This window comes from Anolis sagrei, chromosome 3 (genome assembly GCF_037176765.1).
Source record: "Anolis sagrei isolate rAnoSag1 chromosome 3, rAnoSag1.mat, whole genome shotgun sequence".
In the NCBI taxonomy this organism is placed as follows: Eukaryota; Metazoa; Chordata; class Lepidosauria; order Squamata; family Dactyloidae; genus Anolis; species Anolis sagrei.
In genome coordinates this window covers 67,519,308-67,539,502 of record NC_090023.1, presented here as the reverse complement: position 1 = coordinate 67,539,502, position 20,195 = coordinate 67,519,308, and positions in this window count along the sequence as shown.

Sequence of the window (20,195 nt, the reverse complement as noted above, 5' to 3'; positions counted from 1 at the left end):
GTAACATTCTAAAGTTACCATGGGGTTTTCTTTTGCTAAGTTAGTATACTCAAATTTAAACTGGGAACAACCCGGCATGGCAAAATATAAAGGGGCTGAACTTTTTCCTATTTCATCCAATGCCACAAACTCTATTCCCGACTCTCAATTTATCATTACCAACGGCTATCTCGAACACCATATCACTATCTTTGGATGTTTCATCCCAGGCTGAAGCTGAGTCAGTGTTATCTCCATATAACACTCTCTGGACCTTCCGCTCTAGCTCCACCTGCTGTTCTTGTTCGACATCACCCATAAATTTTCCCTCCAAATTTGACATAGAGGTAACTGCATATCTCCTCTACACAGAGTCACATATCCTTCAGTCCCTGGCACAAGTTTTATCACACAGTTAGTCCTAGGAAAATATGGTTTCAGTCTATTGACGTGCAGCTTCTTGCACCTTTGGTCTCCTCCATCTTCTTTGACTACGTAAGTCACCTCAGAGTCTTTGGAAACAATGGAAAATGGTCCTTCCCAAGCCACGTCTAACATCTTCTTGGCTCTGGGCTTTAAGACCAACACTTTGTCTCCGATGGCAAAGCTCCTGTGCCTAGCTTTCGAATCAGCATAGGCTTTTTGTCGGCTTTGAGCTGCTGACAAGCTCTCAGCGGCACAGTCCCGGATCAAAGTCAAATGTCTCTGAAGGTCTTCGATGTACTTGACCACGTCCTTCTCAGGAATCTCCTCACGTCCGATCCACGCCTCTCTCACGATGTCTAGAGGTCCACGCAGGGTTCGGCCATACAGCAGTTGGAACGGGCTGTATCCGGTACTCTCTTGTGGCACCTCACGATAGGTAAACAGGAAATGCTGAATTCTTCTGTCCCAATCGTTGGGGTTCCGATGTACATAGGTTTTCAGCATGTGGTTCAACGTCGCGTTGAATCTCTCTGTCAGGCCATTCGACTGTAGATGGTATGGAGTCATCGTCACGTGTTGAATTCCACAGGAACGCAGCATCTCTTTCAATAAAACAGACATGAAAGATGTTCCCAAATCTGTCACGATAGATTTAGGGAACCCCACACGCGCAAACAATGTCAGGAGTGTGTGTGTTACAGTCTTGGTGTCAATCTCCTTCAGGGGAATCGCCTCAGGATATCTGGTCGCGAAGTCCACCGCTGTGAGGATGTAGCGATGTCCATCCTTGGTCACAGGTGACATTGGACCAATAATATCTATCCCCACTTTCTCGAAAGGAATAGACACAACAGTCCCTTCGTTTTGTCTTTTGCCTTGCCCACAAACTGACAGGCTTGACAGGATCTGCAATAGGTGGCAATGTCCTGTCCCATTCGGGGCCAAAAGAACCGGCTCTGCACTCTATCCTTAGTCTTTTTGACACCTAGATGACCACTGAACGAGGTGTCATGTGCCATTTTCAGGATCTTTCCCCTGTATTTTGGAGGTATTACTAGCTGTGTAACTACCTCATACAGCCCTGGGCCCTTTTGATGTCTGACCATCCTGAACAACTTGTTATCTATACTTCTAAAGATAACTGGTTCCGTTTCAGTGGGTTCAGTCTCTTCAGATTGTACTAATTCCCACAGGCCCTTTAAATCTTCAGCATGATACTGTTCCCTCAGGAACTCAGCTGGCTGACTAGATGGCAACATTACAGAGAACTCTTCTGCGTTGTTACAGTCTGAGCCTGGAGCCATTTCTGAACTCAGCTGGCTGACTAGATGGCAACATTACAGAGAACTCTTCTGCGTTGTTACAGTCTGAGCCTGGAGCCATTTCTGAGGTGGATTTTCTTTCCTCAGAAATTCCCGCTCTTTCTGCCTGGCTTCTAGTCACAGCATTGATCTTCAGAGTATGTTCTGACAGATTGTTCCCTATTAACAGAGGGACCTCCAAGTCTGACAAGATCCCTACCTTCCACTTTCCACAGAAATTTTCATATTTGACTGGGATCTCTGCCACATCTACCTCAAAGCTGGGACCAGTTATTCCCTTTAGTGTCCACTTCTTTCCTGGCACTATCTGTTCTTTTTCCACTACATGAGGGCGCACCAAAGACACCTCAGCGCCGGTGTCCCTCAGTCCCATTAGCTTTTGGTCATTAACTTGGACCTCTTCCAAGTATTCCTTGCTCACACCACAGTCCATACTCCATATCCTCATTATTTTGATGGGCTCTCCCTCAGGAGTAGGTCCTTCAGCTTGTGGTTGAGTCTTTTTTACTACTTTAACCAATTTTGGCGGGCTTCCAGCTCTCTCCTGAGATAGCTTTGGGCATGAGGCTTTAACATGTCCCTCCTGGTTGCAGAGGTAACATACAATCCTATGTGGCACAAACTTAGAGTTGGCATCCCCTTTCTTGGCTCCCTGACCCTCCTTGTCAGTTCTACCCTTTGGGACCCAGTCTTTCTGCTTCTTGAACAATGGGGAACCCATCTCAAAGTCTCCCTCCATCTCGTCCAATACTGAAGCACACTCGGCCACTGTCTGGATCTTCTTATCCTTGATGAACCATCTCAACTGTGCTGGAACCAGTTTATAGAACTGTTCCAGACAGATCAAGTGTCTCAAAGCCTCAAAGGTGGTCACCTTACTACCCTCCAGCCATCGTATTAGAGCTTTTTCAATCCTAGCCGCCACTTGGGAAAATGTCTCCCCAGGCTTCCTCTTAATCTCTCTGAAGGTCTTTCGGCTTTGTTCTGGGGTTAGACCAAACCGAACCTTCACTCTTTCTTTAAATATCGTATAGTTAGACCATTCCTGAGCTGGCAAGCTAGCATAAACTTCACTCAGCTCTCCAGAGATTAGTGGTCTTATATGTGCCATTCTCTTCGCCTCAGGCACATTAAAATCACTAGATGCTCTCTCAAAACTGGCGAGAAAACTCTCGATGCAGTCACCCTTTGTATATTTAGGAACGTGTTTTATATATGGAGCTATGGGTTCCGCAAGGATTGCACTAGGGTTGGATGTGGGTTTCCACAGGGATTGCACTAGAGTTGGATGCAGGGACATGAGAGAAGCCTCTCACAAGGATGGTAAAACATCAAACATCTGGGCATCCCTTGGGCAACGGCTCTGCAGATGGCCAATTCTCTCACACCAGAAACAACTTAGTTTCTCAAGTTGCTCCTGACACACACACACACACACACACACACCTGGAGTTTCTAGAAAAGAGAGACAATTTTCCCACAAGTGCAGGTAAGTAAAACTGCAGGTTTGGGTTTCATGGTTAGGAAGGTCTTACTGTACATATACTTAGAATAATTCATAATAGTAAACACAAACAAACAAAATATTTTATAATATTTGAATCACATTGAATTAAAACAGGGTTGTTGTAGGTTTTTCCGGGTTTACCCAGTGATTCCGGCCATGAAAACCTTCGACAATGGGGCATTTTCTGGGCTTTTTCTTTTATGGTGTCTTAAAATACCTCCCCTACTTTTTAGCGGGACCTAATTTCTCCACTTATAGTTCTAAGCTGTTTTTGAATTGCTTAGATAAACAGTGAGCTGTCAGGTAACTGAATGACAGTCAATCATATCTGCAGTTTCAGATCACTCCAGTCCAGCTGGTAACATATCCCCCATGGATATATAGGTCTTACCTTATATTATAAATTACCTTGGTATCACAATGGGAGAAAGCTGGACCAAGAAGGAAAGAAAGAAAGAAAGAAAGAAAGAAAGAAAGCTTTTGTTGCCACCTTTGTCATGTGTTAACATTTTCAGAGGAATTTTACAGGAAGTATTACCACTGAGCTTTAGAGGGAGGTATGCAAAAGAGAGCTGGGTGGGAAAGACTAAAAACTAGGTCTACAATTTCCTTTCAGCACATTTACAGCTACTTTTTCAAGCTCGGCATGTGTGTTTTGGAGGCAGTCAACTTAGATTGTTGTCTTAAATAAAATTCCAACCATTAAAAAAATCCAACTCTCTAGACAGCCATTAACTTGCAGGTGTGCAATTGACCAAACACAAAACTTGGTTAAACAAATGAAATCAAGCTATGAGTGAAATGTTGTGACATCTCTTTTAACATAAACAGAACAAGAAAATGAGGGGGAAATGAAGAAAAATCAGTTTAGATTCTGTCACCAATGATGTGGGCTTTTAACACTTAATATGAATGGGTTCCTTGGTAGACAGGTTAAACACAAATAATCCACTTATAAGGATCAGATAATGAATAAGTCCAACAAATAGGTAGAATGTGAAACTTAGACTGTTCAATTCACAGTAATCACAAAATTAAACAATATGAAATAAGTTCTGTACAGTCTTTTAGTAATATCGTTGTATGTTCATGAATCAGCCTCCCACGACCGGTTTCGGCCTTTGCTTCAAGCCTTCTTCGGGTGGTCTGTAATTTTACATACATAAATACATTTTACAATTGTATAGGTTGAACATAATGTAATAGAATGCATTTAGAAATACTTACAAAGTTCAGTCTTTTACATATGTTCTCATAAGAGATACTTAAGTTTTTTGCAATGGGATCTAGGTAAAAGGAACAAATTGTGGCTATTAACATTTAAAAATTACATATATCAAAATAAATGTTTTCCCAATATATTTCACCAATTAGGTGTATACTCACAAGATACTCTGCTTCTGAGTTTGATTCTAATTGCGAGTATGAACCAGATCTGGGGGTTTCCTCTATTTAAAGAGGAAAATGAGCATCAGATGTAGAGGAGACAGAAAAGTTAATTTAAGGCTCATTTAAAGTTATAGGTGTGGAAAATGTCAACACTAGATGGCGTTGTGAGTAATGTACTCCCCAGGGATGTGTAGTATACAAGGGATAATACAAAAAGTTTCACATTCTACCTATTTGTTGGACTTATTCATTATCTGATCCTTATAAGTGGATTATTTGTGTTTAACCTGTCTACCAAGGAACCCATTCATATTGTATTGTTCCAAAGCATTGCTTTGTTATGGCAGAGTGGCTACAGGAATTAAGTTTTGATGATAAATTCAAGGAATCTTTAATTAAAGACAGATCACTCTTTGAGACTGGGGGATCTACCCCTAGTAACTCCAATAGGGAGACAAGTATAAGGGAGTATGAGAAGTTGAAACGTAGAGAAATTAGGCTGGACTTTCATGCAACAACACTGGCGGAATACATTAGAGCTAATAGAATACCCAGGGGACTACGCATTTTCAAACCCCCAGGGATGTTTCAAGATGATGAGTCTTTTCATCAAAAATTGGTGGCAATTCTCAACAAATGTTCACAGGACTTGATGCTCCTGCTAATTGCACGTTCGAACGAGGAAATTGCCATCGTAAAAACTCAGTCCCAAGGCGTGCTAGAGAAATTCAACTCTGATGCGCAATTTAAAATTGATTTGGACACCCTCACAAATAAACTCAAGGAATTTTCCAAACAACTTAGATCCTTTAAACTGAAAAAGTTTGAAAGGGACGAAAATGATTACAAGAACAATAAAATTTACCAGTGGCTATACTCCAAACACTACCACCCTAGAAAACAAGTAAGGTTTAGTGAATTCACTTCTGAAGAAGACACAGGTTCTATGTCAGATAGTTCAGGACATAGTGTGGCCTCATACAGGAGAGACAACAGCCACATACCTAGACGTACGGGTCGTATCAGAAACAAACCTAATCGTTTTTTTCAAGAGGCTCCAAATGTGAAACAAAAAACTTAATAGTAAATTTATCCAACAGAGTTTTAACCCCTCAGGAAAAGCACGTTATTAATAAAGGGCTAACATTTGTCCCCAAACTCAAATACAATCCATTTAAGATGCGTATAGAATTAGCTAGGCTATTCCGTACCATCAGATTAAGACAGCATTTTGGGACCACAACAAACATCACTACTTCTACCTTCAAACCTCGTAGTAACTTTTTTCCTAGCACAGACCATATAGGACTTAGGGTTTTTGAAAAAACAGTATGTGAGGAACTATGTCACACATTCACAAAAAATAAAGGGACACACAGTACAAACTTTTCTAACAGTGAGTGGAACACGCTTCGTAGTTTAGCCAATGACAAAAACCTCATTTGGAAGCCGGCTGACAAGGGTGGAGCCATAGTGTTAATGAACCATACTGATTATATGAATGAGATCCACAGACAATTATCAATAAGAGAACACTATCTTAATATAGAACGGGATCCCACACATCACATCCAATCTATTATAAAAACAGTGACAATGGAAGGACTGTCGCTTGGATATATATCAGAGGATGTATATAAGTATCTACACACTCCATGGCCCAGAACCCCTGTACTGTATATTCTGCCAAAAATACATAAGAACATCAGGCCAGTTCCGGGCCGTCCTATCATATCAGGATCAGGCTCCATTCTAGAACCACTAGCAAAATTTGTGGACCACTATTTACAACCCTTTGTAAAACAGACTTCATCTTATGTTAGGGACACTAAACACTTCATTAATATTATTGAACCCTTGGTGATTCCAACAGATGCTGTTCTGATGTCTATAGATGTAACTTCATTGTACACTAGCATTCCAATAGAAGAGGCACGCACTGTATGTGAGTCTACTCTGAACAGGAGATCAAACTGTCACCCTCCCACTTTCTTTTTGTTGGACCTCCTTGATATCATTCTCGAAAAAAAATTCTTTAAATTCGACCAGAAATATTATTTTCAAATACAAGGAGTGGCCATGGGCAGCCCTGTTGCACCTTCAATAGCAAATTTATTTATGGATAATTTGGAAAACAATATAATTTTGAATCGTGCATATAACCCTGTAGCGGGGAGCATAATCAAATATTGCAGATTTATTGATGATATTTTCATCATTATAAACTCACATCATGAGGCAGAAACATTATTATCCTGGATCAATACAGTACACCACAATATCAAATTTACAGGGAACATCAGTGCCACATCCTTGGTTTTCCTGGATGTTATGATTATAAAAGAAAACGACCGATTGAGGGTGAGAAACCACCGTAAAACCACAGATAGAAACTCTCTGTTACACTACAATAGTTACCATCATTGGGCATTAAAAAATAATCTACCGTTTTCACAGATGCTCAGGATTAAACGTAATTCCTCGACCCAACAGGATTTCACTCATGAGACTGAGGTAACGAAACGGCAGTTTAGGAACCGGGGATATCCTGAACATATAATACAATCATCTTATCTAAAAGTAGCCAACATTCCCAGGTCTAAACTTCTAGAGAACAAGACTAGACCCAGAGTAGATAGATTAATATGGCCACTTACTCTCACTAACATGTCCAATTTAGCCATCAGAACAATTAAAAAATACTGGAACTTAATAAGGGACATCCCGGGCTGTGAAAGACCCCCATTAATAGCATATAAAAGAACCAAGAGCATTGGGGATTTTTTGGTACATTCAGATTTAACACATAATGTTCGGACCATGAAATCAAATCTGATTGGCAATTATCGGTGCCATCATTGCTCAGTGTGTAACCAATTGGTGGAGACTAAAATCTTTACACACCAACACCCACCATTGATAATTAAATTCTCCCATTTTGCTACATGCACAACCAAGGGGGTTATTTACGTGATTATTTGTGAATGCAATCTGATGTACGTCGGCCAAACTCGTCGAGAAGTGAAGTCTAGGATTATAGAACACCGGAGCAAAATTAGAACTAATTCCAGAGATTCCATACTGTATAAACATTTTGATGATCTACGGCACAACCCTGAATCTTTTAAATACCACATATTAGAAGTAGTCACACAATCCAAACACATGGACTTTAACACTAAACTCCTACAAAGGGAAGCATATTGGATCTTCAGATTACGGATGGAACACCCATATGGTCTTAATGAACATAATTCATACAGTTGCTATATATAACTTTGAGGTTTTTTGTATTATCCCTTGTATACTACACATCCCTGGGGAGTACATTACTCACAACGCCATCTAGTGTTGACATTTTCCACACCTATAACTTTAAATGAGCCTTAAATTAACTTCTCTGTCTCCTCTACATCTGATGCTCATTTTCCTCTTTAAATAGAGGAAACCCCCAGATCTGGTTCATACTCGCAATTAGAATCAAACTCAGAAGCAGAGTATCTTGTGAGTATACACCTAATTGGTGAAATATATTGGGAAAACATTTATTTTGATATATGTAATTTTTAAATGTTAATAGCCACAATTTGTTCCTTTTACCTAGATCCCATTGCAAAAAGCTTAAGTATCTCTTATGAGAACATATGTAAAAGACTGAACTTTGTAAGTATTTCTAAATGCATTCTATTACATTATGTTCAACCTATACAATTGTAAAATGTATTTATGTATGTAAAATTACAGACCACCCGAAGAAGGCTTGAAGCAAAGGCCGAAACCGGTCGTGGGAGGCTGATTCATGAACATACAACGATATTACTAAAAGACTGTACAGAACTTATTTCATATTGTTTAATTTTGTGATTACTGTGAATTGAACAGTCTAAGTTTCACATTCTACCTATTTGTTGGACTTATTCATTATCTGATCCTTATAAGTGGATTATTTATGTTTAACCTGGCTTTTAACACTTCCCATTATGTGGAGAAATCATTTATGGTAACAACTGCCGAAGATACTGAAAACAAGACAGTAGATCCAAACTTAATTATAGATGCTGGACCCACTACTATCAATAGAACTAAACGGTAGTCCAAATTCTCCTATTGATTTCAGAGTATAATTAGATCAGGCTCTAACTCAGTGAAAAAAGCTATCTATGCATTAATAGCGTGAGAAGGCATGGAATGATGTTTTATTGGCAAACAGACAAACTAGTCAATAATGAAGAAAAAGGGAGGGGAATAGATATATTTCTTACAAAGTAGATAAACAAATCATTTGCATTTTAATATACAGGCAGCCCCAAAGTTACAAGCAAGATAGGTTTTGTAGGTTTGTTCTTAAGTTCAATTTGTTTGTAAATCGAAACAGGTACTTTTTTCAGTGTAATTCCAGTTCTGTGTGTGTGTGTGAGGTTTGGATAGTATAGGGAAGGGTTAACACTCCTGTAGTTTTGCTGTATGTGCCCGTGTTCAGAAGATTTCACCACAATTTCTAACCCTGTGATAATTGGGTTTTGAAAAATTGGCTTGTCAATGAAAACAAGGATTTGTGACGAAGCTTCAGTGGAGACACCTTTTCCCCATGACAACTCTTTCTCTCACTTCCTGTTGTCTCAGCCCCATTCTTAACAATTAGTCGTTTGTAAGTTGGGTGTTTGTAATCCAGAGACTGCCTGCTCTTCTAACATGAACAATTCCTTCTGCATGAGAATAATTCTCTAATCTCATTGAAAATTTACTTGGGGGTGTGTGAATTTTCCACTTTTACATTTCCCATGCATCTTTCCCCCTTAATGCTACCTCTCATACTCTGGGGATGACTTTTCCAACCTTCCATATCGTGAAATATAAGATGCTGCAGGTAGATGGAAGAATGGACAAAAATACAACCAGTAAGAGTATATTGTGAATAGCATCCCTAATGTCTAGAAAACCAATTAATGTTTCCTCAGTTCATCCTTGTACACAAAAATGAAAATTTTCAAAAACTTTCTCCATATTGGTTTTTTGTGTATTTTACAATGAGTTTTTTCACATTTCAGTCATTGTAAAGGGTGAATAGAAATACCAGCCTCTTCAATGGCCAAAAAAAAATCAGATGCAGATGTAAAATGGATTTACATCTACATATGCTATTTTCAGAATACCATATGATAACAGGAAAAATTGCAGCAATTAACAATTTATTTAATACAATGTTTCAGAATCTCAAGATACCCTTTCTTGTGGGGAATGAGAAAAAATGTGAATATTTTTCATATTCTTATTTAGAATCAATGCAGTTTTTGAAAACACAATGGTTTTCTGGAAAGTAAGGTTACAAGGCATGTCGCTCTCACAGGGTATTTTCATGTGGGAAGTTGGCATCACTGCTGTGTAGCGGGAATCCAGCGGAAGCGAATGAGCAGTGCCAGACATCAGTAGCTCATCAACTGGCATTGTGGTGAAGGTTAGAGACGAACGTCCTCATTCCATTTCCCTCCAAGTGTGAAGTTCACACTACCTAAATGCTATGGGCATGAACACCGCTGTGATTCTTTGTGAAACCGTTTCAGTTTATGGAGAGGATGTAATGCCAAGACAGCATGTGACAAAATGGGTACAAAATATATTGTGAGACCATGAAGAAATTTCTCAGAGCCATCCAAAACAAATATCATGGGATGCTGATGGTGGGAGTCTCCTTCATGACAATTCACATCTGTACACCTCTCATGTAACACAAGAGTTGTTGACTTCATTTGGTTGGGATGTTTTAAGCCACATCTCTCACGGCACCAATCTCACACCCAGCGACTATCATCTGTTCACTAAATTGAAGGAACACCTTGGTGGAAACACTTTTCCAATGATGACGAGGTAAAAATCGAAGTGATGAACTGGCTGAAATAGGCGGAGAGAAACTTCTATGACACAGGCATCAAAAGCTCATCCCACAGATGATATAATGTATTTAACTGAAAGGTGACTATGTGGAAAGATAATGTAATACCTATACTACAATCCATTTAAGTTTTATTAAAATATATTCATTCTTTGTATTTAAAAAAAATCTTATTACCTTACTTTACGGATAACCCTTTTAACTATATCCACCTAGGAATACACTGAAAAGTGGGATTTTATATTGATTATAATGAGGAGTTCATATGTTTGTCCCTTAGATGCTTTACTTCTACCATGTTATTCTATAATACATTTGCTTATATTTAAGGCAATGTAGACAATTTCGTATTTTTCCTATGTGGAAGCATAGCACAGACTATTCCTCTGGAAATCATACTTTATTCACATGAAGAGGTTGTATATCATGTTTAATACTCTGAAAAGCTTTTTATAAAAACCAAAATACATATGCAATCATTTTATTCAATCCTTTTGGTCTTGGAAACTGGACAATTCCCCAAGGAATTTGCCTTTTACTCCACTCACAAGTGTTGACTGAGCAAACAGACGCTTTAGTGTTGGAACCAACAGGACCTCTGAAAGTATGATGTGGGAATGCCACCAGATCAAACTTCCCTTTGAGCAACCCCAACCACTTCCTCTACATAAATATTACCACAAAGTGCTGTTTTTTTCCAACTATGGAAGTTTTTTTCCAACTATGGAATAACAAAAGTTTAACAATGAAGACAGATTTTTAAAAGTACTACCAGTAATGACAAAAATGACAGTTATATAGGAAGAATGTGTATATGTTCATATGAAGTGGACAACTTTGTGGTGATGGATGTCTGAGTGAGCACATTTCTTCTTTGGAGGGCTGCCACTCCAGATATCCTGGGATACAATTCACCCAGCACATTGGGAATGATGAGAGCTGTAGTCTAAAACATCTGGAGGATCTGAGACTATGGCAAGGCTGTATAAAGCTCAAAGTAAGTGAGATTTTAAGATAATTCATTCTCAGGATGAGTTATCTTAAAATTCTCAGGATATTAACAGTTGTGTTCCAGTATTCTTCAGATTTCCTATGAAAGACAAATAAATGTACATAATAACACCCACTCCAGTTCAGAAGGAGCAACATTGATAAATGGCTTATGTTTTGTAAGTACAGTAGCACAATTTCTATATAATTTGGGCGGTCTATTTCCTGTATGGTTAGAGAGACCAATGCATGGGTGGTCTTTAGGACAGTATAGAAAGAAGGACCATAATTAAATCATTATTGGCTGTTTGTTTAAACAGCTGAGAGATGAAACCAATGTACTTTAGATTTTGGAAATTTTTATAAGACTATTCCTAGTGGCCTGACGGAAGTTCATGGGAAAGTCTGCATTGTATTTTACATAACTGTGCTAATTTTTTCCAGTTTTTCCCCTCATGAGTGTCATAACCCAGCTGCTTTGGCTGACATGATTGGCTGGAAATGAAAAAATAATCATAGCAGTCACAAAATCATTATACTGGCACTAAGTTCATGTGGGTGAAGAAATATGGTATCCAATTCACAATACATTTATAGAACGCAAAACATAAACCCATCAGTAACTGAGACAAAATTGTCCCAAAAATGTGCAACCTGGCTGTTTGATTTCTAATAGAAGAGATCCATGGAAACCATTGTTATGAATATGGATTTGGCTGACCTGAAACCAAACAATCAGCTAGTTGGATTACTTTAAACAAATGAAAGCCAATGTTATACATAACTTTAAGGGTGTTTAAAGTGCTTCACAAACAAGTCTTGTTGTAAGTTCAGTACAACAGCCTCATAGTATAAGGCAGTGGTACTGTCACCAGAATACAAACAGGAATATCTATAGAATGGAAAAGAGAGACCTTAACAGGGTTTCAGTTCACAATGAAGATGAGGTTCCATGCTGAAAGTACAAGCAAGGATTTTGCAAGATATATTTCCTAAATTCCATGTGTACTGACATAGGACAAGTTTATGCTGTGCAATTATAGTGCTATTATTTCATCTTAACAATTTATCACTGACCTGTCAGTCAGCAGTCCTGCTATTTATTTATTTTTATATTTATTTATTACGTATTTACTTAATTTATACTGCGCCTTTCTCACCCCACAGGGGACTCAAGGTGGTTTATAAAATCCAGCAAGAATTCAATGCCATAACATGCACATTACAATAAATCCAATATAACCATTTAGGACTTTATAGGTCAAAGTCATCACTTTGAGTTGAGCCTGGCTGACAGCCAGTGGAGCTGACATAACATAGGGGTTATATGCTCCCTGTACGCCACTCCAGTGAGGAATCTGGCTGCCACCCATTGGGCTATTTTAATCTTCCAGGCCATCTTCAAAGGGCATGTTGCAGTAATCTAGCAACACGCCCTTTGAAGACTTCCAAGTCTGACTTCCCAAGGTGCAGGCGGAACTGGCACACAAATTTTAATTCTGCAAAAGCTCCCCTGGCCAGTGGCCACCGCTGAAATCTGGGGTTCCAGGCTCCGCGAGGGGTCCAGAATCACTCCCAAGCTGTGAACCTGCATCTTCAGAGGGAGTGTAACCCCAACCAAAACAGGTTGTAACCCTATACCCTGTTCAGCCTTGTGACTGACCAGGAGTACCTCCATCTTGTCTGGATTCAATTTCAATTTGTTTGCCCTCATCCAGATTGTCACTGCCACCAAGCATCAGCTCAGGACCTGAACTGTTCTATCACTTTTCCATCCTGTAGAATCCTGACATTTGCAGTTGGGTAAGAAACCAGACCTCCTCGGTTGAGAATTCTAAATGTTCCTGTTGTCGTGTGCCTTCAAGTTGTTTCTATTCCTAAGGTGGCCTTATGACAGGGCTTTCTTGGCAAGATTTATTCACAAGTGAAGGAGTGGCTGTAATTGCCTTCTTCTGAGGCTCAGAAAGTGTGACTTGCTCAAAGTCACCCAGTGGATTTCCATGATCGGATAAGGATGTGAACTCTGATCTCCAAAGTTGCAGTCCAGTGTTCAAACCACTACAACTTACTGGCTTTTTATGAATTCTAAATGCTCCTTCCCAAACTGCAAGTCTCTTTACATATTATTTCTGAAAGCATTCACATTTTTCTGAATATTACCAGTTCTAGCCATTTTTCCTTTTGCAAAAATGAAGAGCAGATCATAATGCTTAAGTTAAGAAATTTGTGATCGTATTGCTTCATACAGTTCTGTTTGCCTACTCAAACATTTGCTTTTGTATTTCACACTTGTGGCTTTGAACTTAGCCCAGCATGGAAAGACACATGATTCAGTCTTTGTTTGGGCAGATGCGTCTCCAAAACCAGACCATTCATTTTTCATCACATTTACAAGAACAAAGCAAAACAGCAGTGACTCATTCTTCATATTAATTAAAGGAATTATACAGAAGCTTTTGATGAATGTAGTGAATGAGCACTTACAATAAAGCTTAAGGTATAGAACTCTTTGAGCAAATTTTTTTTTACATCAGCCGCATAGATTTGTGTACCAGATTAGAAAAAATGCTATTTAAAAACAAAATGTGCATTGCCTTTTGTTCTAGCATTTCATATGGACTTAGGACAAAGAACCTTTGTGATGTCCTCTTGTAAAGATGAATTATAATATCTACTAGGTATATGTGCAAGGACCTTTTGTTCTCACATTTTCCTCTTTCTGTCTTCCTTTTGCAACCTAAAACAATAAAAAGTGAAGTCTTAATTTAATAATAGTAGTTACCAATGCTTTAAAACTGGAAAATACTGTCCACCAGTTGGAGAACAACTAGGACAACAAATCAGCTTGAAACTATAGGGTTCTTTTTGTTTTTGCTTCCAAATTAGATTGTTTTGATACCACACAGCAGGCTATGAACAGCCATATCGCTCTATAATCTGTTTGTGTTTGTGTGTGTGTTATTTATCAGTCTAGGGCAGGGGTCCACAAACTTTTTAAACAGAGGGTCAGGTCACAGTCCCTCAAACTGTTGGAGGGCTGGATTATAATTTGGAAAAAAATGAATGAATTCCTATGCACATTGCACATATCTTATTTGTAATGCAAAAACACTTAAAAATACAATAATTAAAATGAATAACAATTTTGACAAATATAAACTTATTGGTATTTCAATGGGAAATGTGGGTCTGCTTTTGGCTGATGAGATAGGATTTTTGTTGTTGTGTGCTTTCAAATAATTTCAGACTTAGGTTGACCCTGAGCGAGGGCCGGGTAAATGAGCTTGGAGGGTTGCATCCGGCTCCCGGGCCTTAGCTTGAGGACCCCTGGTCTAGGGCATGAAAGAGGCCTACTGTGGAAAGAAATGTGCATTAAGAGGGGAGGAGAATACTTCATGTCAGTTGAGATATTCTGGAAGAACAAATCTTGTTATATTTGTTGTTCTCAGTTTTGGGAAGAAGGGCCAGAGGGAGAAGTTGTAACATAACCAAAGAACATTTTTGTTGTCTTAAAGGCAATTCCCAACACCAGAAGCAGCATTTTATTTTCCCCAGGGTCTTTCTTTCTTTCTTTCTTTCTTTCTTTCTTTCTTTCTTTCTTTCTTTCTTAAAAAAAACAACCACCAGGATATAATGAAGTAAATAAATGAAAAACACCTTCAAAATCCAAACATCGAATATGGTTCAATCCTATAAATGCATACTGCTTCCTTGACCATTTTTTGTCCTCTTCATTGGATAAGGGGGGCAAGGACAGGAATTTCCTTGAAGCACTTAAGATTTTAGGAAACCTTTTCAAAGAAAAGAAAGGATGTGATAGAAAGAAGGAAGGAAGGCAGTCATCTCATATGTGCCTTACAATATTCAGAGTCAATAGTGAGCAAAAGCACTGAAAATATGGTGATTGGTCAGAATTACCCAGAGAGGCCCAAACTGCAATCATGTCCTTGACCTTCTCCCACCTGTCCATTTCTACAGAAACTGGAAGCTCCAAGTTTGTGTAAGAATCTTATTTCTTTACCATTTTTAATCGATCGTACATGCCTACTAATAATAATATCAGTGCATTTAAATTGAACACCTTTCTTAAATATGCAGGACTTTGCAATATAGATTTAAAAGTCCAAGGAGCATATTAAAAAGCCTTTGAAACTTGACATAGTTTTTATAGTTTTTATAATTTTTATTGTTTATTGCTTTTATGGTTTTTAAATGTATTGTGATGGTAATGCTTTTTACCGATGTGTATATTTTTATATATGGCATCTAATTGTTGCCAACTTGTATGCCACGCTGAGTCGCTTTCAGGCTGATATGGGCGGGATAAAAATGATGTAAATAAATAATAAATAAATAAACTTTCAAATCATCCTTCACCTGTGAATCTCATCTATTTAATTTCTTTTTTTTTCATTTAACACTGGATCTTAAATTAAAGGACTAAAAATTATTTTGTTTACTCATACAACATCCATTGATTCATACATTCTTCATTGTGGGGTTTATACACAGTTCTCCAAAATAAAACTAAACAAGCCACAGAAATAATGAAGAATTTTATCAGTTTGGAATAAAGAATTGTTATTTTATTTTGTCCCATGATAAACAAGAAAAATACCTTTTTGCACTAGAGAACTCTTGTGGTAAATACAAAAGCACATACTCTGGTTTCTAATATTGTATTTTTCAACTGGGCCTGAGCATAACCTAGACTACATATTACTATTAAACAATCCCATGAATAGATTCCTTACTAGAAAGTGCTGTATTTCTTTAGGAACACGACTGAAATTAAAATTACTGCAGAATTACATAATGCCCATGGAGTTATTCAATGAAGTGATCAAACTACAAGAGAGGAGATTCCATCTGAACATTAGGAAGAACTTCCTGACTGTGAGAGCCGTTCAGCAGTGGAACTCTCTGCCCCGGAGTGTGGTGGAGGCTCCTTCTTTGGAAGCTTTTAAGCAGAGGCTGGATGGCCATCTGTCAGGGGTGATTTGAATGCAATATTCCTGCTTCTTGGCAGGGGGTTGGACTGGATGGCCCATGAGGTCTCTTCCAATTCTTTGATTCTTTGATTCTATGACTATATGATGTTGATTTATATAATCTCATGATCACCAAGAGTAATTTTATATATTTTTAATCACAAGACAAGACCATGTAATCTATCATTTTATGATGGAGTTAGATCATTTATTTTCAGATATGTAGTGCCAGGGGATTACTAGTTTCTGGCATGCAACCTAGGTATGTGTTACAGCAACCCTGTATATTGATTTTAACCCTTTGGGGTATCTGTTTGTCTGAGCACTGAGATAGAACATGGAGCTTGCAAACAATCTCTCTCTCTGAAATGCCACGATGCCACAGAAAAATGAAGGCACTCACCCTTGTATATATAAACCAGCTTTGCAAAAAGACACATGATCCACTTTCTTCTTGATTGGTTCTGCCAAAGCTAAAGGGGGAGAGAAACCCATACGCATGGCTGCTCTTCCCACGTGGCAGCCAATTCAGCCAGATCCAGACGAAGATTGGCTGCCACATACCCCCATTGTTGCCAACCTTCAGCTGCCCCCTCTGCCCATCCCATTTCCAGGGATCTGGCTGCTGGATCACCCAAATTTCCTGGATATGATGCATCAAAATGATATTGTACACACCCCTAATGAATACATTATTTGATATTTCTTGCCTGGAGGAAATGAGATGGCATATTCTCATTAAAAAACAAACTCCAGGGAAAATCATTTGTGTTGGAGGATACAAATATTTTACCTATAATTTCCTATAATTTCCTATATTTGATTACCTATTTACATATTTGACAATACAAGTAATGATCAACATGATTGTATCAGCAACCCTTCAGCTATGATGATATCAAGTCATGTACATCAATTTACAGACAAGGTAAACATCTGACAGATGGTCAATGCATCATTCATTTTAGAAGGCATCTTCTCTTTGGAATCTGTATGTTTCAAAACAAATATAAAGGAAACCTTAAGAAAGGGAGTCATGAAATTGACTGTGAACAGTTAAAAGCTGATTTAGGCTGCCAAGTCATGGGAATTACTAATTTAAGTAATTAATTATTGGGATATAGTGTTTATTTATTTTATTGAATCTACAGCAATTGGTATAAACTAGAATTACACAAATCTTCATCCTTTTATATTCTCTGTTCGAATAATATATTTTGTCTCCTTTGGAAATATAAAAATGGACATCCTATCTCCAAAACAGATAAAGACCATTAAATGCACACATTTCTTTAATGCATGCCTCTGCAGACAGCAGGATTGAGTCTGTGATGCAAAAACAGAAGGTACATAACACTTTGTCTCCATACCACAATGTCATGACATGTTTTCTCTCTCTCCACAAACCTATTAACCCTAAGAGCTTAACTTGAATATACACCATGGCAAAATTGTCTCTTGGGACCAACATGGAGCTTAAATGTTACATTTGAAAAGTAATTACTTCCATTCATCTTCTCCTTGTAACCCCTATACCATGTGTCTGCCTTCTCAGCTGACCCCTGTTCTCCACTACATGGCCATAGAAGGGGGCAGCAGGAGGAAGCCATAAGTGATATCAAATCCTAGCAGATACAGGGAAATAATAATACTAAAAAGACTTTATTTATATTCCACCCTATCTCCCGAAGGGGACTCGGTGTGGATTCCAACATACAAAAAGGCAAACATTCAATAAAACAAACAAATGTTAATGATTAATCCAAAATAACCCACACATGAAAATAATATCATAGAATCATAGAATCAAAGAGTTGGAAGAGACTTCATCAGGCATGTAGCCGGGGGAGGGGGGGGGGCTTGGGGGGCTTCAGCCCCCCCCCCCCCAAATTCTCATGGTGGTCCACGAGAAGGCCTTACTGGTACATTATTTAAACTGTTATGTTTATTCATATCATGATCTGATCACCATGCTCAATATATCCCATATGCATGGGGGTATTGGGGTAATGATACAAAAGGTTTGCTAGGGTAGACCGTCTTTCACTCGGACTCAGCCCCCCCCCCCGAACCAAACTCACCCCCCCCCCCGAAACAAAATCCTGGCTATGGGCCTGGACCTCATGGGCCATCCAGTCCAACTCCCTGCCAAGATGCAGGAATATTGCATTCAAATCACCCCTGACAGATGGCCATCCAGCCTCTGTTTAAAAGCTTCCAAAGAAGGAGCCTCCACCACACTCCGAGGCAGAGAGTTCCTAACATCAATAAATTAAGCCAAACGTATTCAAACAAATTTATATAATGACATAAAACCTAAACAATAAAACATCTCCATTGATTTACAAAAAGCCAATGGTAGTTTGCATAGTTATTTGTCTCTGGACTAGAGTATTTAAGAATACCGAGCTTGATCTAGATTAAGCTTACAAGTAGAACTCAGCTTCCAGAAGCAGAATTCTACATGCTGTCATTCCCATGATGGGCCCTCCACAATCCTGAGCATGTTTAATACATTGAGCTGTGGTATAGAGACAAGGCGGAATCTCTGAAAAATAAAATCAGAAATGGTGTTGATGAATGGAGCTCTTCCTTCCACAGAAGTGGATGCAAGCTGTGGGTTGCATTTAATGAATTTTCTAAGTGTATTTTTAGTCTTTATACCTTCAATATAATATATAATGGGTCTTTAGTATCTGCTGGGTTTTGTTCTAACCCAGTGCCTCAAGGATACCAAATTCATGGGTTTTTGTTTTTGTCGTGTCAGGAGCAATCGCTCCTGTTGTGAGAGAATTCATGGATACTCAAGTCACATTACATACAATGGCATAGTAAAATAATGTCTCTTATATAAAAAGGCAAAATTATTTTGGGAGATTTAAAAAATATTTTCAAGCTGTGAAAGGTTGAGCTCATGAATACTGAATATGTGGATAAAAGACAAGATGTAAATGTCCTCAAGTCTTCAGTCCTAGAGACATCAAAACACAAGTATTATTTGCTCTTTACTTTCTACCATAGTAAAACCCTCTTGGAATCATTTTATGTTAAAAGCTATATTAACTTCTATCCATCATAATCCTATGCAATATTAAACTTAGAATCCTATCTCTTTTGAATATATAGTTTGTCAGTCAGCTAGGGGAAAAAAGTTAAGAAAGGAGCAATGTATCTATTTTTTACATGCCCAACAGGAAAGTTTTTGAACTCTGAATATTTTATGGCTTTGTGCTGCAAAGAACAGGAACAATAAACAGCGGAAGCAATGTTGCCCTTTAATTGAGAGATAAGCCATTCTAATTATGAAATCTGAATCAAAGAGGAGATGAATGGCATTATTATCCATGGTTCCTATTGAACAACTTCCAGTGTGAAGATTACATGGAGATTCAGGAAACAAAAGTACTCTGAGAGATAAAGCATACATTGTTGGGTCCACTGACATAATCTGTTCACTCCAATAATAGTCAAGTGGCCACCTCATTGAAAAGAGCAGCTTGTGGTTATTAAGCGAAGCATTCTTTTCCCTTTCCGCTCCAAAGACAAAGAAAGGGTCTGAATTTTTAAAAGCCACACATTATGCGCAGATGAAGATGACTGTCAAAACCCCCAGTTAAATCATGACTACCTACAGAAATCTGTGTATGACCATCTTTGGAACCTTGACAAACTATGACATCTTGGCAGCAATGTGAATGGCC